The following is a 21,654-nucleotide window of genomic DNA, read 5'->3' on the forward strand; positions in this document are numbered from 1 at the left end:
CTGCTGAGCTAACCCTGGCCCTCTTAAATATAAATAAACACAAAAAGATATGTATTTTCCTCTATACATTCCACCCAGTGACAAATACCTATTCTCAAGGAAATCTTCTCCTGGTTCTCATCTAACATTAGCAATGAAATTATAATTCTAGGTGACATTAATATAAATTGGGCAACCATTCAATCCCCCACTACCTGACACAATCTAAACCTCTATAACTTTACCCAGCTAATCAACTCACCTACTAGATCCTCTAAAGGCAGCCCCTTTGTAACCACCCTGGACTGGATACTAGTCTCTCACCCCAGTACTATATCTGATAAGGGTACCCTACTTGACTCTCTTAGTGATCACCTCCCTGCCTTCGCTCGTCACTCACCTAGCTCTTTATACCTATCTAATAACGATGTTTCCACTCGCTCTCTTAATAACTTCAACCCTCAATCCTTCTCTGACTCACTAAAACATACTAACCAGGCTCCTCTAAAATCACTCCCCTTGGATGACACAGTGATTTACTTCAATACTACGTTCATCAACCTGTTAAATAGCTTTGATCCCGTTAGAACTAAAAGAATTAAATACAATACAGCCCCCTGGTTAGCCAAAGAGACTATAACCTTCATGCACCTCCGGGACAAAGCATGGAAAAAATACCAGAAACACACATCTTCTTCCTCCCTAAATGACTATAAGCAACTTCGAAACAAAGTCAAACAACGTATAGCCTGTGACCGAAAATCCTACAACTCTTTACTACAAAACAACCACAAAACTAACCCTAAAAAGTTCTGGAATAGCACCTCTACCCTCCTCCATCCTGGTAAAAAAGTAAACCCATGCCCTGACCCTCACACCTCTGACCTCTCCTTAGCTTCCCAGTTTAACTCCTTTTTCATCGACTCTATCACTAAACTCACTACATCTTTTACAAATAATATACCTAGCCCACAATCTTCTATCTCCACTAATTCACCCTCCTCGAGCAACAAAACTTAACTCCATCCTTTCACCCTCTAACCTGTTCCTATCTCTACCATAAAAAAAAACTCCTACATAATTTGAAGTCATGTTCAAATGCCCCTGATGACCTCCCATCTAACTTCCTTAAGCTAACTGCCAAAATCATTGCCTACCCCATCTCCAGCCTAATAAACCAGTCAATCCAAGAATCCTATGTACCAATACTCTGGAAGAAAGCCTTTATCATCCCCCTTCATAAAGGGGGAAACAATACTGAAATCTCTAACTTTTGACAATTGCCATTCTCTCCCCTATCTCAAAAAATCTTAGAAAAATGCATTCATCTACAACTAGTACCCTACCTACTTGATAACCATCTGCTTACTCCCACACAACACGGTTTCAGGCCTGGACACAGCACCACCACTGCTCTACTCTCCTTCCTAGAAACTGTGAGTTCTGCACGTGACTCTGGCAGTACTGTATATACCCTCCTACTTGATTTATCCAAGGTCTTCGATACAATTTGACACCGCCTCCTTCTGCCTGAACTCTCTCATCTTAACATATCCACCACCTCTATCAACTGGTTCTCCAGTTACCTCTCCAATAGGCAGCAATTGGTCAAGTGGAAAAACTGTACTTCCCCTTTCCTTAACACCCACACAGGAGTACCACAGGGGTTCATATTAGGCCCTCTGATATTTAATATATTTATAAATGACTTCCACCAGTGTATTCCTAATGCCAAGCTCATCCAATATGCAGACAACTCCATGATAATCTGCTCTGCTGAAACCCTCCCCATACTACAGAAACTAACCCAAGAAGGCTTCCTATCAACCGAGAACTGGATGTTAAACAATCATCTAGCATTAAATGCTTCCAAATCCAATATTATGATATTCATCCCTTCAGAGTATGCTAAAATTGACAAGAACTCTTTCTCCATAACTAGACAAAACTGGACCCCTATAGAAATTGTATCCCGTACAAAGCTACTAGGTGTCAGTATATATGAGCTTAAATTTGACATGCATCCCCAAACAAATATAAAGAAAAACCAACAAAAACTAGGCTTACTGTACCATCACAACCGCTTCCTTACTCCCTCAACCAAACATGTCCTTTCTACCACCTACCTCATACCCTCCCTCTTGTATGGTGATCCTCCCTTTACTAATCTCCAACCCAGTCTACGCACTAAACTAGCCTCCTGCTATAACAAAATCTCAAAGTTTGCCACTGCTGCCAAATCTGGCCACTGTAATGCCCTTCGCACACTAAATTGGCTTGAATTACCCCATCATCTCTCCTTCATACAACTTTCTTATGCAGATAAATTCATCTTTAAACCCTTTCTCTGCCCTTCTCTTTATGCCTCCCTCCAATTACATCAACCAGACAGACTACTCTTAATTACTATTACATTTAACAAGCTGTTAAATGGGAAAATTCTCTCTCTTCTCGGCTGCCCATAACTATAGGAGTCCCACAGGGTTCTATCTTAGGACCACTACTATTCACAGTCTTCACAAATGACCTCCATACCTCCACACAGCATGCATCTATAATTCAGTATGCAGATGACACTACCTTAATCTGTGCTGCACAAAACATTCCCACCCTCCTGCAAACAACTCAACTAGCATTCTCTGATGTTGAAAACTACCTTACCAAAGCCCAACTTATCCTCAATCCAAAGAAAACTCAGTTTATGATTATAACCAGTTCTAACAAAAACACTAACAGTCAATTCACTATCTACTCCACAAATGCTACTCCAATTGCTCCAGTGGCACAGGCTAAGCTATTGGGAATAACCATAGACTCATAGGTTCATAGGTTCATACTAGGCTATCTGCCCTAGGGCATTTATAAGCCTAGCCAGAGTGTGTTTGGCTTTCGCCACCCATTTTAAATGAATTCTGCTATGCCCTTTTTCGAGGTTAGTATACTGTGCCTCTGTCACAGTGACACAGAAGTGATACCCGGGGTAAACCTACTATCTCCCATCCACTCATCAAGATTCCTCTTGAAGAGAGTCAATGAGGGACTCTGCCTAACCTGGACTAGGATTTTATTCCAGACTGAAGGGAGCCTCTGGGTTATGAATCCCACCTAAAATTTGATAGTCATCTCAACTTAACTATTAAAAAAGTACATGCCAAACTGGGGTCACTCTACCGTATCAAACCATTTCTTACCAACAACACAAGATCAGCCATTGCTCGCTCCCAACTTCTATCTACCCTACTCTATGCATCTCCCATTCTGACAAATCTCAACAAAACTGAACTAAGCAAAATGGAAGCCTGCTATAACAGAAGTGCCCGCTTTGCTGCAAATTGCTCATATAGAACTCATCACTATACTGCTTTGAGACAGCTCCACTGGCTTGAACTGCCCAACCTCCTATCCTACAATCAGCCCTGCCTCTGTTATTCTATCTATTACCTCCCCAATAAGTGTCCTGCCCTCAAAAACCTAGTACAACATCACTCAGCCAAAAGGCCTCTTAGATCATCAAGCAAACTACTACTAGAAGTCACCAACAGCTACAATAGCTTTGGAGATGCACTATATAGTATTTCAGTGGCTAAAAAAAAAGAACTCTGTCCCTACTAGCATTCAAAACACATCATCCAAAGCCTCCTTTAAAGACCTCATCAGGCAATATCTCAAGCAAAGTTGGCAGTGCCATGATTGCTCCCCAGGCTAGCGAAAGCGGATAACATATACATACTAAATCCAGAGCACTTTATAATAGTTTTCAACCTTACTCACTAACACTGGCTAATCTACAATGTATGTAATGTACCTGTGTACTATGTATGTATTCTACCTATGTTCCAAATTTCAGCTGTACACCATAAATCTATTAATTACCTTTATTTTTAAATTTAATATTTTTTTGTTTGTTCTCTCCACTGTAACTGTTTATGTGCCACATACCACTGTAAAAACATGTCTCTTGTAATTTGTGTGTATACTGATCATGTCTAAATAGCTAAATGTGTCTGTAATTTTTCTTTGTGGAGCTTTTCTCCCCGGGCCACTGCTGAAAAAGGGCCTTTATGGCTCAGTCAGACGCCCCCGGTTAACAAATGTAAAATAATAAATAAAATACTCAGGTCAAACAATCAAAACTTGCTCGAAGCACACAAACCTGCTCGAACACCAGGCAAATTCCTTTTGTCCTTTTCTCTACCTCGACTCTGGAATTCCCTCCCTCCACAAATTCTTACCACCAACAACCACTCCACCTTGAAAACCTTGCTCCATTCCCACCTCTCATCTCTCTGGGAATGCTCCTGCTCCCACCCCTCCCGACTCTCCTTTATTTAACCATATCCTACCCATCTCTCCTCTCTAACTTCTTATAACTCCAATCCCTCTCCTCTACGTCTCCACACCCTACCTACCTCCCTCTCTTTTTCAGTTTTCACAACTCTGATCCCCCCTGTCTAGTTTCCTACCTAATTTCCTTCTATATCGATGCTCCTTCCTTCTTCCTTCTGTACCTGTATCTTCACTCTACCTGTTAGTCCGTAATGTCCCTCTTCTCTGTTTCTTGTTTCTTTTGTAATCTGACTTGAGAAGTTTACTTGTGTAGATTATGTAAATATATATACATATAGATAGTACCTTTGATTGCCCTGTAAAAGCATTTTATTACTATTATTTCTTTTGTTAGTACATCTCTTATTTCATTATATACTACAAATTTTACAAATTCTATATACTTTGTAACATTTTGTTGGTGTGTTTGCCTAATTACATTATCACTTGTTTAACCTTGTTGGAGTTTTTCTCCCCAGGACTCCATTGAAAACGGGCTCCTTTGGCCCAATGGACTATCCTGGTAAACAAACTGTAAAATACAAAAATAAATAAGTAAGAGCCTGTAGGAAACAGAAAATGGATAGGGCCTTGAGGCAGTCTGCATAGGACATATTACTTACACCTTGTATTCTTTTAACGAGGAACCTCTGTAGACATTCCAGTTGCTGGATATGCCTGGTTAGGTACATACCAAAGGGGGCATTATACTCAATGACAGGTCTGATGAATGCTGAATACAATGGAACAATGACTTCCTTGGACTTAGATGCCATAACCTTTGTTTATAAGTTGCGCAACAAAGAATGATTCCCTCACCATTGTAGACATGTGATGATCAAAGGCTAGATTATTATCTGTGTGTGTCCCTAAGTCTCTGACTACTGGGTCAACTCTAAGGGGTGTGTTGTCAATATGATAGTTACCAGGGATGGGTGACTTCCCAAAGGATACTATTATACATTTCTTGGTATTTAGTTTTAGTTCATGGCTCTGACACCAGTTGTTTGTCTGTGTCCGCTCCTCCTGGAGAACATTTGTGTCAATATGAGATTCAATGACAGCTCCAAATTTGCAATCATCTGCAAATTTAGTCAGCCAGAGACTAGTGACATTGGCCTTGACTTCTGAGAAGTAAATGCCAAAAAGGAGTGGTCCAAGGACTGATCCCTATGGGACTCCACTTGTGACTGACCTCTTTGTAGAGGTGGACTCCCTAATTCTAACTTCCTGGGTCCTGTCTGTGAGTCAGTTAGCTATCCACCTGGTGGCATACAGGTTTGTACCTAGCCTCCTGAGTTTGTTAGCAGTACCTGAATGGGGTATTGTATCAAATGCCTTGGCCAGGTCAAGGTAGGCAGTGTGAATGATTCTGCCCTCATCCATTGCTTTTGTGACCTTCTCAAAAAAGTCCATCAGGCTGAGTAGGCATGATCTGCCCTTGACAAAACCAAACTGGGTTGGGTCCAGTGTCTGGAGGTTTACTATATCTATACTGATCATCTCCATGATAATTCCTTCCATGGCTTTACATATAAGATGAGTGAGACTTATGGGTCTGTAGTTTACAGGGTCTGTAGATGGCCCACCTTTGTGCAGAGGGATGACTGTTGCCTTTCTCCATTCATGAGGCATGAAGCCTGTTTGGAGGCTACAGTTAAATAGTAATTCCAGAGGCACTGATAGGTTATGTTTCATGCCATTTAGAAGGTGTCGTGGGATATTGTCTGGGCCCATTGATGCAGTGTTCTTGGTCTTAGAGATAGCATTAAGGATCTGTTCCCTAGTTATAGTAAGGGGAGTTATATTTGATTATATTTCCTGAGGGAAGGGAGAGAGGGGAGTAAAGTTGGAGCTGAATTTATCAGCCAGGAGGTTTGCTATATCTTCTGGCTCAGTATAGGTGGCCCTATTTACAATGAGCTCTGCACACAAATGTGTATTGCCTTTTAGGTTGCAGACATAGCTAAAGAATGTTTTGTGGTTGTCCTTGGCCTGGGAGGCCAAACTTACCTCAAATTTGGCTTTGGTAGACTTTATTTGTCCTCTGAGCTGTTTGTTTAGTTTGATGAGAGTGCTTTTATCTTGATGGGGTCTGCACCTCCTAATTTTTGCCATGATTTCTTCCTTCTGTTATACATCCAATTAATTTTGTGATTCCACCAGGGTAGCTTGTTTTTTGAGTTAGTTCTGTACTTCTTCCTGATGGGTACAGCTGCCTCTATGTAGTTATTAACATGCTTGTAGAGGGATTATGTAAACAGTTCTGCATAGGCAAAAGTGCTCTCAGGGTTTATGGGGGCTTGACATTTTGCCAGTTTTTCACTTAATACCAGGAGGTTAGCCTTAGAATAGTTCCTGAATATTCCCAGTTTAGCTGGGGGTCCAGGTTTTATTTTTACTTCAAAGGAGGCCATTTTGTGGTCTGACCTTACCATCAAAATCATTACAATAGGGGGTGTGCAGTAGTCTCCCATTTTAGTGACGACCACATCCAGTATGGTTTGACCCCTGGTTGGTGTATTAACTATCTGGTCCAGGGAGTTTGTGTTTACAAAATCCAGGAATCTCTGTGCATGTACATTTGGTGTCGCACAGGATTCACAGTTAATAGTGGGGTAATTAAAGTCACCCATGAATATGGTATTGGGTTGGATGGTTAGTGTTTCTAATATGTTTAAATACATGGTATGGGTTTCCTGGATCATACAGGGGGACCTATAACTTGCAAGGAAGTGGTATTGGATTTTACCTATGGTGAGTTGAACATGGAGCAGTTCAAGTGCATTGCCCTGTTTCACCAGTCTTGAAGTATATTTATTTTTAATGTAAGTAGAGACACCTCCACCTTTAATCCCGGACTGTGAAGTAGCTGGTCTAAATGAGTGGAAGGCTTTATAACCTTCCACTGCTAGTGTGCTCTCCATGGCATTAGACCAAGTCTCAGTGACCTCACAGACATCAGCATTCTCTAAGGTAAAGACAGCTTCTAGGGAGTGGAGTTTTTTGTTTAGACTCCTAGCACTGAGCAGTAATACCTTTAGATTTTCTTGGTTTTGACTTGCTATGTCAGCGATACTTTCAGTTTGGCATTGCCTAAAAAAAGGCACTATAGGGAAAGACAATGTTTTAGCTAATATTCGAAAGCCAAGAGGGGAAAGGTGCAGACCATCCCTGGCAAAGCAGTGTGTTGACCATCTCCTTCTATGCTGACAAATATTGCACCCCTTAGAATGACACCAGAAATTAAGCCAATTTTTAAAGTCAATCATCTTTTGTTCATATTGTGGCATCATCCTTGGAAAAGGTAAAATGCTGCTCAGTGCTAGGCTCATATCAGCTTGAGACACATATTCCAAGAGCTCCATGATTTCTCTCTTCATATAGTCTAGGGAGGTACGTCTCAGGTCATTTACTCCCACATGGACTATGACTGAGTCATATTGGTAATTTTAATCCAATTAGTAAATGGAGTGCATGCGTAATGGGGCAGATCCTAGCCCCTGATAAGCAACTGACCATAACTTTCTCCTTACTCAGCCTGGAGAGAGGGGCATCAGTGTGTCTCACAATGGCGTCCCCAATGACTAGAATGTTGGATTGTATCGTGACTTACCTTATGGGCTTAGAAGTAGAGGCTCCATGAGATGTAGCTCTATGTGTTCATGTGGGTGTTGTTTTGAAAGAGTGCATTTGGGACTGCTGAGGGTATTTCTTATGTGTACTTTGTTTAGGAGGTATTTGTGGTTTAGGAAGGTTATATGTAAGTGCCTCAGTATATGTGGGTCTATATGCCTGCTTTGAATTGTGTGTGATGGATGCAGCATGTGTACTACTGACAACCTTATTGACATTAGGAGTACTTTTATGTAACAGCTTTGCCTCCAGTGACGTTTTGTAAAGACATCTCTCACATACTGTATCAGCTTGTATGAGAATTAACTGGTTGTCAGTAAATATGAGGAAAATGAATCACATACTTAGAACCAGAGGACAAAGCCAATCTACTAATCTAACTCAAACTACAAATTTAACTCAAACGTCACCCCCCCTCTCCCCTCTAACATTCTCCAGTGACCTACCCACACATACACCTCCTTTCAAATGTCCCAAGAACTAGTTCTGATTGCACTCATTAGGCAGATTGAGTATAAGGCTCCTTTCAGTATGTACCAGTCCAAGCACTTGAAGAACTGGAATGACCACAACACTTTCTCATTAAATAAATCAAAGGTGTAAATCATGCAAACTATGCAGACCATCTTAAGGCCTTGACCCTATTCTGTCAAACCTCTTACACATTCACAAGTCCAATGGAGTCAAAAACACCCACTCAAGGGGTGTCAATCTCTTTTGCAAAATAAATAGAACATACTGGAGGGGAAAACTTTTGCCAGAGAGAGAATACTGCTTCTGTGGAACCATCTTCTACTCCACATAATCTATTCAAATGTAATTTGGATGAATGGATGGGTAACCACAAATTCACCAAAAGCTCCCTCTGATATTTACTTATCATGGTTCTTTCTCCATTTACTAAAAAATGAATTTTTGTGACACTTTATGCCCTTGTAGTTTACATAATTCAGCCCTTTTTAAGCACTCTATCAGACAATTATTCTCCATCACTTCCAGTCTGATTGCACCCCACTTGACTATTTTAGGAGAGTACTTAGTCTTCACTAAGAATTAGCCTAATGCCTACTTCCGCTCATGATCAACCTATGACTTAAGGGTGATGAAGAGGCCATCATCTAAGCAGCCATGGATTCTTGTTTTGTTTTAACTGGTCTTCCTGGTCTCTGTGGCAACCTGATGCTTACATTCCCACACAGTGTCTTCCAAGGCATGTGCATGCACCTATGCACCTGCTTAGTGGGGAAGACAAAAAACAGGCAGAAATATCCATCCACTGATCTCCTACTTGATTGATCCTGAAAAGCCCCCCAAGTGACAACAGTCTTCAACCTAGCATTATGGACCATTGGACCACCCTCATTTCTCCTGCTAACCTTGTTGACTTGGGTCTCTTGAGGCAGTGTAGCAATTGCCTGATGTACACTGACAACCCTCTACCAATAACTCACTCTGGTACATAGTGTGAGAGATGTACTATACCAAGAATCTTGAATCCATGCTCTCTCACACTCAAAGCAGTAACACAGAAGAGGTTGTCAACCGACCCACCACTACACATACACATAGTACCACTACTCATATACATAGTATGCATCCAACACAGCAATTAGCATATGCAGAGGTTCTCTCAAAAGCCCTACTGAGACACCTGAGAACTCCAAAACACAAGACTGCTACAGCTAACACAGATCCCACAGCACCCATGACACATAGTAACACCAGTGTCTCACACACCAAGCCCGTAAGGTGTAACACTCAAAAACCTAATTTTCTAGTCTTTGGAGACTCAATAGTGAGACACACGGATGTCCCACTCACCAGGTTGGACAAGAAGAAAGTCACGGTCCGCTGCCTATCAGGTGCCAGGATTTGTCAGATTATGCATGCATTCAGGTCTCTCAGCAACAAGTATCATTATGACTCTGTCATGGTTCATGTCGGAATGAATGACGTGAGACCTACCTTACTGGACTATATGAAGAAAGACATGACTGAGCTCTCTGAGTAAGTGACCCAGGTAGGTATGTCCCTAGCCTTGAGCACCATACTACCCTCACCTAGAATGATGCCACAGTATAAACAAAAAATGATTGATTTCAACAATTGGCATAGTTTTTGGTGTCATTCAAAGGGGATCCAGTTCCTGTCAGCCTGGGAAGCCATGGTCGACAAACCTCACTCCCTTAAACAAATGGTTTGCGCCTGGCACCTCTAGGCTTTCAAAGGCTCTTTCCTCCCCATAGTGCCTTTTTTAGGCAAGGTCTCAAAAACAAACGTACTGACATGAAATTTGCCAGTCATTTACAAAATAAGGGTCATGCTGCTAAATGCTGGGCTTAAACCAAAAACTGCAAACCCTGGAAACACTTCTATCACTGGAAGATGTAGATGTCTGTGCAGTCATAGAAACCTGATTCAAGATTTCATAGAGTACCACAGCCTTGCTGAGCTACAATGCCTTCCACACCTTCAGACCACAAAATGAATGTGTGAGAACCAAAGGAGGCAGTGTTTCTATCTATCATCTTCTTCTTTTGGCTTTTCTCAGTTAGGGATCATCACAGTGGATCACCTGTCCACTCATGATTGACAGTGAAGTTGTATGGTGTTGTGTTGCCAGCCTGGCACCCAACATTCCACAGAAGGCACACACACACACACACAAACACTCATGCCTAGGGCCAATTTAGTGTGTCCAATCCACCTACAGCATGTCTTTGGGATGTGGGATAAAAACAGAGCACCCAGAGGAAACCCACATGACCATGGGGAGGGCATGCAGACTCCACACTGAAGGCACCCCAGCTGAGGATCTAACTGAGAACTTCTTGCTGTGAGGCGGCAATGCTAACCACTGCACCATTATAGAGATAAATTCACCTCCCATCTAGTTAGACTGGACAACTCCATGGAGTTACTCCAAGTTCAGGTTATGGTGGGTAAGACCTCCATTCAAGTTATAGCCATTTATAGATCCTCCTGCATGGGTCATGACATACATGATGCCTTCCTCACCAAACTAGAGACAATCCAAATATTACCAAACACTCTAGTTATGGGGATTTTCAATTATCCCACCATCAACTGGGAAACCTACATTAGTCCTAACCAGCTAGCACAAAAGTTCCTTGATTTTGTTAACCTACATGCCTCGGACCAAATTTTTCATACCCCAAGAGGAACTACATACTAGAGCTGGTCCTCAAATGGATGCACTACCGCAACTCTCAGACCTTCATTAGTTAAATCTGATCACAAATCAGTGTCCTTCCAGCTGTAACTAACACCAGAACTCACAAAGGGTGAAATCAGACTAAAAAAATTTGCCAAGGCAAACTATACCCTCCTAGGTGAAAGTATAAATGCATTCCGCCCCCAGCTGGAAGTGGTAACTACACTAAAGCTTAAATAGAGCCCTATACAATCACTTGCATAAGTGTGTAGACCTGGCTGTACCAGAAAGAATCAAAGCCAGAGCCTCCATGTAAAAACAAGCTGCCATGGTGGACATGCAACATCAACAAACTTTACAATAAATGCAAAAAATTGCTGTCCATGAAAACAAATGTGAGACCCCAAAAATGGAAAATCACTCTCCTCAGCCTCAACAGGCAAATAACACAACTTGTCAAATGCTCTAAGGGCCTCTTTGAGAAAAACTTAGCTAGCATAGCCAAGGATAACCATAAGGCATTTTACAGCTACGTACCTAGCCTAAAAGGTAGGACCCACGCATATACAGAACTAGTGACCAACAGTATCACACCCTCTGACCCCATAAAGATAGCAAACCTGCTAGTGGATAGGTTTGGTGAAAATTTCACCCCCTATCACCTCCAAATCTATCACAAACCTTGCCACAAACTCCCTCCCACTCTACATATCTGAAGAACAGATCATTAAAGCCTTGTTCAAGGCAAAAAACACAGCCTCTATGGGACCAGATGGCATTGTCTTCTAAATAGTCTAAAACATGAACCAGCATCATCATTATGTACCCTTTTCAATCATAGTCTAACCACAGGCTCTGTTCCTGTGGAATGGAGAACAACAGCAGTTATTTCCCTCCACAAAGGTAACCTAGCAACAGACCTGGGGAATTACAGACCCATAAGTCTGACCAACCTCATCTGTAAAGCCATGGAATGTATCATTATGGACCTCTTAAATAAAGACATAGGTGACTTCCAAACCCTGGATCATACCTAGTTCAGCTTCATCAAGGGCAGATCCTGCCTGTCAAATCTTGTGAATTTTTTCGAAAATGTGACCAAGGCCATTGATGAGAACAAATCTGTGCAGACAGCATACCTCAACTTAGGAAAGGCTTTTGACACAATCCCACACTCAGACATTATTGATAAACTTAGCAAACTGAATGTAAACCTTTTCGATGGAAGATGGGTTTCTAAGTGGTTCACAAACCGGACACACACTATCAAAATGAGTAACTCCACATCAACCGGCTGACTTGTTACCAGAGGGGTGTCACAGGGGTCACTGCTGGGCCCCCAATGTTTGGTATATACTTCTCAGAAGTTCAGGTCAAAACTAAAGGGTTGTGGCTGACCAAATTTGCAGATGACTGCAAAATGGATGCACTTATTGAATCTCCAAATGATGTCAGTATACTCCAGGAGGGTCTTATGTAGACTAATGACTGGTGTCTTAGTCAAGGTCTCAAACTGAATGCAAAGAAATGCATTATCATTCCTTTCAGCACAATGTCCCTTCACACTATCAGATCAACAACAATACCCTAAGTACCCAAGAAGTGGTGAAGAACTTGGGTTCACAAGTTGACCGTAACCTTAACTTCGCCCACCATGTTTTTACTGTAGTAAGGAAGACTTTCTACACAGCACACATGATTAGTAAAGGCATCACCTCGAGAGCAAAAGAGGTTATAACCCCTCTGTACTTGGCACTAATCTGGCCCGTAATTGAGTATAACACGACATTCAGCATGTAACATACAAAGCACCTGCGGCAATTAGAGAGGCCTCAGAGGTTTCTAACAAAGAAGATCAAGGGACTCCAGCATGTACCATACACAGACTGACTAAAGTCTGTCACTATACTATGTATCATATAGACTGCTTAGGGGAGATGTATGCCTGGCTTACAGAGCAATTTCAGACTCAAACCTAAAGAAATTGCTGCATATCTGTAAATTAAACAGGACTAGGGTCACCCATTCTAGGGACCTAAATATGACATGCTGGAGGGACAGATTTATCTCCCAGCAACTGTCACATCTTTGGAATAGGCTACCTATTCATGTGAAACAGAGCACCTCTATGACACTGTTCAAAGGGAACCTGAACAAATGGATGGGGCACCATACATTTTTACTGGGAATAGCACCCACAACCCTCCTGGACATGGGCAGTCATTACTAAATGCAGTCTTGGGTATTAACTTATATTTCTATGGTATTAAACTGTGATGAAATGGCTAGGCTTGAAATGACTTCTAGGTCAATAGCATAGTAATCTCCTATGATCCTACCACTGTATGTCACTCACTCCCACCTTTCCTCTCCAGCTCCTATCCAATCTCATGACATCTGTATCACACTTAGGGCTTTATCCCCCTTGCACCATGAAGCCAGTTCTATTTACTTAACTATGGAAAAGAACTGTCTGTGCAGAAACATTAGACTTCATTAACTGACACAGTCTTGACCTCAGCAGTACCAAGAGAGTTACAGATGGCTACAGCAATCACTCTGCCTAGCAGTTTTATGAGTTCAGATAATGATTTTAGCTTGCTAAAGGTGCTTGTTTGTGGATCTTTGGAATGCCTTTGATTCACTTTTTCATAATTCCTCAGATTTATCAGCCTGCAGTTTGTTAGACGTGTTTTGAACTGATTTTGAAATTATTTGGCCTGCATGCCACAGTGTAGACTGGATTTATTTCTTCTGATACAAGAACTAATGCAGAGTTTCCTTCAGGGTCTCTTCTTGGAGCCCAGCTTTTCTTACCATTCATCATCAAGCTCTCTGATTGGCTAGCAAATTTCCAGGCCTATCCCTATGCAGATTACTTGATCCTCTTGCACCCTGGGCCTAATAATTCATGGTGTGATTTCTGCACCATCTGCCACAGGCTCCAAGATAAATGCTTACTAATTATCACACAGAAAATAAATCATTTTTTGTATCACCATTAGAAATATATAATTCTCCTTGGTTGTCACACATCGATCCTTCTGTCCAATATCCTACAAGTCTCACATAATAAACATCTGGGAATCTGGTTTTATAAGAACTTGCATTTTACCTGTCATACTAATCAAATGATTAAAAAATCAGTTCATACTGAAGTCAAAGCACGCAATGCTGATTTGAAGAAGTTAAATGCATTACAATGATGAAGGTTTTACAGACAATAACAAAGTGCAGAGGAAAAGCATGCAGGTAATATTTTTGTTGACATCGGACTGTTTACTGCAGTTCCTGAATGTAGCTGTTGTCTCTGCAAAATAAAATATATCAAGTGGGTGCAGATTATGTAAATTATGTTTTTGTGTTACACTGCAGAAATAGCAAATAACTCATTTTGAAAATAATTAGGGTATATCAGTAAAGTATCAACAGTATTAGTTTAGCTACAGCTACAACAAAAACAACAAAGTTAGATTCAGATATATTTCATGACAGCAAGGTCAAATTCAGATACATTTCATGATAATCAGGTCAGATTCAGACACATTTCATGATAACCAGGTCAGATTCAGATGCATTTCATGATATTGTCTCTAATCAGTAGCTCTGGCTTCTGTTGTGAATGGCATGGATTCCTGGACTCTACTTGCCTTTGCTTTCTGAGCTAATCCTTAGTGTAAGAAAGGCAAGTTGGTAGATCAATGTGGGCTGTAATAAAGGCTTCATCTTGCCATGCCACTGGCACAGGTTTGGCGTTTCATAATTTGGTAACTACTTAAGGATGGCTATCATATGAGTCAATGACGGCTATGCTGCTGAGGAACTTTATTCCAAAAATTAAATGTTGTGGTGAATTTCACTACAATGTGTTGAATTGTGCACATTTCAGGGTTTTTTCCCCTTTTCTCCACTGTGGTGTGGTTTGACAGTTGGTATATATAATTTAGGGGGTTGTGAGGGCAGTGCCCCCCACTTGGTGGGTGCTTTCCCCTGAAAAAAAATCTTTTTTATTGGTCTTTTTTGTGTTCTTTAATTGTCTTCAGCTCACTGCATTTGCCATTTATCATTCAAAAATGGTGAGCTGAAACAATGTGCTTTGAATATTCATAGGTAAACCATTAAAGATTTTACCTGTGAAATGTCCGTGTTTGCGCTGTTGATGTTTTAATGTGTCGGTGGAGATGAATGTCGGTCTTCCGACTTGGCGGTCGATTGAAATGTACCTATATATATATATATATATATATATATATATATATATATATATATATATATATATATATATATATATTCAGTGCTTCCAACTTACTAAGTCCTAATATGCGCCACCCAGCCACACAAAATCTATTAATATATCAGCATTTAGCTACTATATATTCTATTTAATCCTGCTGACTATATAACTAACGCTCTAAGCCTATACCTTACTCCCAGCCTAATTAAGTGCTACTCCCCATCATTTCCGCTCTACTGCAAGTGCAAGTTCACACTTACACTAATATTCTATGTCATCAATTGCACTCATGTTTGTCTTGCATATTTAAAATCATTTTATTATTACTCACTATAACCTATTATTTGTATAACTTGGATACTATCTATTTTATTTTATTGCCTATCTGTAAGATCCAATAAAAGTCGCTCCCCATGGAGTGAATGCTCTCTGTACCACAAACAGTCCAGATAAATGAAAATGCAACACAAAAAGATGCAAGAGCGAAACAATTCAGGAAAACATAAACAACATCCAAAAAATGACGTAATCCAGAACAGGATTGATGTACTCAAAAAGCAGCAGCACAGTAGTAAAGAAACAGGTTTATTCAGGAACAATGAACAACGTGGTAAGCGCTTTCACCTAAAAAGGCTTACTCAGACCATAACAGCTGATCTTATAAATAAAAAAGGCGCGAAAATCATTAAAAACCTTAAAGACATATATATATCAAAAACACGTTTACATAAAAATACATAAAAATTATATGATACTTCATGCTGGTCAAGTACCAAAATCTAGAGGTAAACCTATATCCCAAGAAAACAACATACCCCAAAAGGGGTATGCCTACTTCAAACTCCTAGACTTCAGAAAAGGCTTAAGCGGTACTTTCTCATTAAGCCCTGGGTATATATCCGTTCTAAGTCTGATAATCCATTTAGACTCAGAGGTCTCTATTTTATTCTTCAAATCCCCACCCCTGAAACTACACTACTGAAAATGAACTCACTCTGGCCCAATAGACCTCCCAGCCAAATAAATAAATAAAATAGTTATTGAGTAGGCTCTGGGCTAATGAGGCATATAAGTAGCCCAATGCTAACATTTTATGTATCTAAATGGGTGTACGACAAAATCTCAAACAGTCAAAATATTGAAACTTTAAAATGTTGATAAAGAAAAACTGTTTTATGCAGTGGGCAAGCCTACCTAAGCAACTCTACTGCAACTTATACAGCTCAACTACGGGATTGCACAACAGTTAAAAATGGCAAATTCCAAATTTTCAATATTTTGACTTTAGATCAAATGAATGTCACCCATTTATATATAAACCACATATGTGTGTGTGTGTGTGTGTGTGTGTGTGTGTGTGTGTGTGTGTGTGTATATATATATATATATATATATATATATATATATATATATATATAGATGCATGTTACTTCATCAAGCACAAACTACTCTACATTTTTGCAGGAAGCAAGCCCTCCGTGCACCCCCCCACTCCCTGCTTGTAGAATAACAGAAAAGTTGTACCTTTAAGAAGCATTTCTAAGACCTGAACGTGCAGTATAAATAGCAGGCACATGCTATCTTCAGTGCCATTTTGTGAGTACAGCCAGAATATGAACATCTATGTATGAGACAGCTAGTTTTTTAGTATATATGCTTATGTTTGTATATAATAAAGCTGACTGTACAGAACCGCCAATGTTTGTCTACTTCATCCTGACTAGATGAGCAACACGGTGTCAGAACCAGGATTCCAGAGATTGTTTTTCAGAGCCATGAGGTGCAAAGTTAACAGTGAAGGCAAACTAAGTGAACCGAGAGCAAAAAAGGGCCAGAAATGAACTAAAGGTAATGAAAACTTGCACAAATGATTTATTTTATAAAAAAAAATAAAACAAGGGCACAAAACGCATAACTAAGCAAACAAATAGCACAAAAACATTTATTAAACAAACAAAAAGCATAAAAAGTTTATTAATTAATTGAAATTTTCAAAATTAAGAGGTGGGATAAAACGAGCATCAGAAAAGCATATAAAGGGTTCAGAATTACCTCAGAATTGCAAAACGAGCATGTTTAGAGTTAAAGCGAGCACAAGGAAATATAATGGACATGAAAAGAGATTAAATGTGCAAAACGAATATAACAAAGGGCAAAAAGGTCACATTAAGTATAAAATAAAGCAAGGCAACTGCATGTTTTTGGTGAATTACTGTGTTTTGGTGTAAACTACTACTTTGTATTGATTGGAGCTCTGACTAGTATAACTCGAGTTATTCAAAGTATCTCAAAGTGTGCAAAAGTGCTTACAGTGTGCGTCCATTACTGTGCATTTATTCCGAAGAGCTTGTTGTGTGCAAGGTGCCACTATTTTGTGAAGTGCAGTCAAATACAGCCATTTCAAAAAGTTTCTTGTACTGGTTGTGCCTATTCTCAGAGTGATGCCATTACAGAGTGTTTCTTCTACTATACAGAGTTGTTTAGCAAAGTACTGCTATTTTGGAGAAACTTCAGTGTGCTGTGTACTGTTTATTCGCTAAGTGCAATTACTTAGAAATGTTCCTTACTCTGAGCTTCTTCTGCCCAGTTTACTTGCACAGTACAATTATTTGAAATGTTTTTTAAAATGGTGATGTGACTTGTACAGTACGGTGACTTCAAGAGTATTACAGTGCCCGGGAAATGTATTTCACAAAGTTCAGTTATACATAGGTTTGCTGTGCTATTGGGCATAGTTACAAATACTGGCATAAATTTCAGACATATGTGCATGTGTGTTTGTGCATACTGGCAAACGTCTTGACTGACATGTATTAATATGGTAGATGGCTTTCAGAAAGCGCTACCACTTGTATTTCATCGGAATATTGCAGAGAACTGGAGAATATTTGAGCAAGAGTATGATATTTGTATACAAGCAGCTTATTCTGATAAAGATGCACATACCAGGGCATTCATTTTGCTAAACCTAGAAGCGTCAGAGACCACAGAAAGAGAGCATTTGTTTATATATGCACCAGCTGTATGTGAAGGTGAAGGGGAAAATCTCCATATTGTTGTGCAGACTGAATCAATGGAAGAGCCTGAGTGTTTGAAATGTAAATTTAGAGAGATGTGCAACCCCCAGACCAATGTTCCATTAGACAGGCATTTGTTTTACACAAAAGATCAAAAGCAAGGAGAAACTTTTGCAGCTTATATTACTGACCTGAGAAATAAAGCTAAGACGTAAATTTGGTGACTTAAAAGATGAGTTAATAAAGGACATGCTCAGTTGTGGTATTAATAGTGCTGCTGTGAGAAAGATTTTACTTTGTGACAGCAATTTAACGCTGAGCAAAGCTATTGAGATTTGTCAGCTTCGTGAAGTTACAGAAAGGCACACAAATATGCTTGCAAATAATAAGAGCGTGGTTTCAGCAGGCTCCAGAGTAAATGTAGATAGTATGCAACATGTGGCAGGCAGGAAACAGGCCTAAGCACATGGCAGCTGCTGCCCTTGTGAATTTTCCTAGGAGGTCTCACAACTTTCCAGCAAGTTCTAAGAATAGTTCAGTTAAAGGAGCATGCTCAGTGCTGTACAAGAGTGAATCAGCAAAACCCAGCTTTATTGTTAACTGTCACAATTGTGGTGCCAACCATGAGTCTAAAAGAGAAAAGTGCTTAGCATTTGTTCAGCAATGTCATAAATGTAAAAAATGGAACCATTTTCAAAAATGTTTCAAATCAAGTAAGCCTCATACTTTTATAAAGAAGTGTCATTTGAACAAGCAAATTGATCAGGTTGAACTGCAACAGTCTGCTTTCTATGTAGATGGTGTATCAGTAATTGGTGAAAAGACTGATGCAGTAGATTTATTGGTAAAGAATGAAGTATTTTGTACTGTCCAGATCAATGGTAAATCCACTGAGCTCAAAGTAGACACTGGTTGAAAGTGTAATGTTATGTCTGCAGATACTTTTGCTAAGGTGAGAGCTGTTGAACAACTAAATGTGGCCAGTTGTGTGAAACTTGTTGCTTATGGAGGTGAAATTCAAATTGAAGGCTCAGTAGTGCTTTCATGTTGTGTGGTCAAGAACTGTTATAGCTTATTATTCTATGTAGTTCGAAGACCTGTGCAGTCATTGTTGGGTCTCAGAGACAGTATGAGAATGAATCTGCTTTCTTTTACCAAAGAAGTTCATCAGATAAGCACATTTCCCAGTTTCAGCTTCACTAACATTATTTTTCGGAGTATGCTAACGTTTTCGATGACAAGTTGGGCAAACTTCCTGTTGTGTATTCCATGAAGTTAGACCCAGAGGTCACTGCAGTAGTCAGACCAACAAGAAAAGTTTCAATAACTATGCAAAGTAAAGTCAAAGATCAGTAGGATAAAATGGTGCAGCAAGGTGCAATTTATCCAGTTACAGAGCCTACCGAATGGTTGTTGTCCATGGTAGCAGCTCACAAAAAGGGCTCAGATGAAATCAGAATATGCATTGATACAAGACATTTGAACAAAGCATTCAAAAGACCGCATCATCCTATGTGTACAGTCGAAGATGTCAGAGCTCTAATACCGAATGCCACTGTTTTTGTCTGTTTTAGATGCAAAAAGCTCATTTTGGCAAGTAATGCTTGATATTAAATCTTTATTACTGACTACATTCAGTATCCTGTTTGGAAGCTACAGATTTCTTAGGATGCCATTTGGAATAAATTCTGCAAGTGACGTTTTTCAGCATGCAATGGAGAACATTTTTTCAGGTTATCCCTGTGCTATAATAGTAGATAATTTGTTAGTCAGAGGCAATGGTGAAGCAGACCATGACAGAAATCTTAAGAGAGTTCTAGGCAGAGCACGTGAAATGAACTTAAATCTCAACCCTCTAAAGTGCAAATTCAGACTACCAGAAGTTACATATGTATGTCATTTATTTCCTAGCATTGGCTTGAGACCAGACCCATCCAAGCAAGCAGCCATTCTTGAGATGCCAGCACCAGATAATGTACAATGTTTTCTTGGTGCAGTCAACTATTTAGGCAAGTTTATACCAGACCTCAGTGAGTTGACCGCACCTCTGAGAGAGCTAACACATAAGAATGTTACATGGTCCTGGTTGGAACATCACCAGAAAGCATTTGAATACCTTAAGCAGAAAATAGCTACTCTACCTACATTAAGATACTATGATGTCAACGAACCAGTAACTCTTTCTGCAATGCTTCAAAATTTGGTCTTCAAGAAGGTAGACCAGTAGCCTATGCATCTAGAACACTTACCCAAACTGAAGTGCAATATGCTCAGATTGAGAAAGAAGTTTTGGCAATAGTGCTTGCATGTTCCAAGTTTCATGATTATATCTCTGATCGAGATATTCAGATTAAAACTGATCATCAACCTCTGGTTACTATTTTAAAGAAGCCTATGCATTCAGCTCCCACAAGCTTACAAAGAATGATGCTTAAATTGCAAAAGTACAACTTCAAAATGGTCTATACAAAAGGGAAACGTCTTTATCTGGTTGATACCTTATACAGATTGCCCAGAAATGCAACGGAACAGCTTGAAGCAGAAAATGTTGACTTCGATGTCACAGAAGTGCTTATTTTTTCTACCACAAGACTTGGTGAGCTAAAAGATCATACAAAGACTGTTCCAGTTTTGCAAGAGCTCAACCACTACATTAATGTTGGATGGCCATCAAAGCAATCTAGTGTAGCACCTTTAGTGCAACTCTACTCTCCTTACAGAGATGAGATGTTGATAGAAGATGGCATTATTTTCAAAGGTCCTAAAATTGTTGTTCTTGCTTCCTTACAACAAGAATACATCCAGATTTTGCATCGTGGTCACCCAGGTTCCAAAGCTACCAAAACAACGGTGAGAGGACTAGTATTTTGGACTTCTCTAGCAAAAGACATTGATAGGGTACTTTCTTCTTGTTCAGTATGTAATAGTACTAAACTGCATTTGCAAAAAGAACCACTTCAGCTAAGTCAAGTTCCTGAATTACCATGGTCAACAGTAGCCACTGACATATTCGAGTGGAACAGTCAACATTACTTAGTATTAGTAGACTCTTATTCAAAGTGGTTTGAGATCAATTTACTACCTAACCTAACGTCCACTACTGTTATTACCAAGTTGAAATGTCATTTCTCACTCCATGCCAGTCCACACAAAGTTATTTCTGACAATGGTACCCAATTTACTAGTCAGTTGTTTCAGAAATTTGCAAAAGAATGGGACTCTATACGTGTCACTAGTAGTGAGAATGGGACTTTATACGTGTCACTAGTAGTGAGAATGGGACTTTA

The 21,654-nt window shown here is 39.9% G+C and overlaps 1 protein-coding gene across 2 annotated transcripts in view; it reads right to left on the reverse strand.

The window, feature by feature from the left end:
- HABP2 (hyaluronan binding protein 2) overlaps positions 1-21,654 on the reverse strand; it is a 677,235-nt gene that overhangs the window by 269,824 nt on the left and 385,757 nt on the right. The window lies entirely within an intron of this gene.

This window comes from Protopterus annectens, chromosome 14.part0, assembly GCF_019279795.1.
Source record: "Protopterus annectens isolate FY-2018-M chromosome 14.part0, PAN1.0, whole genome shotgun sequence".
NCBI lineage: Eukaryota > Metazoa > Chordata > Ceratodontiformes > Protopteridae > Protopterus > Protopterus annectens.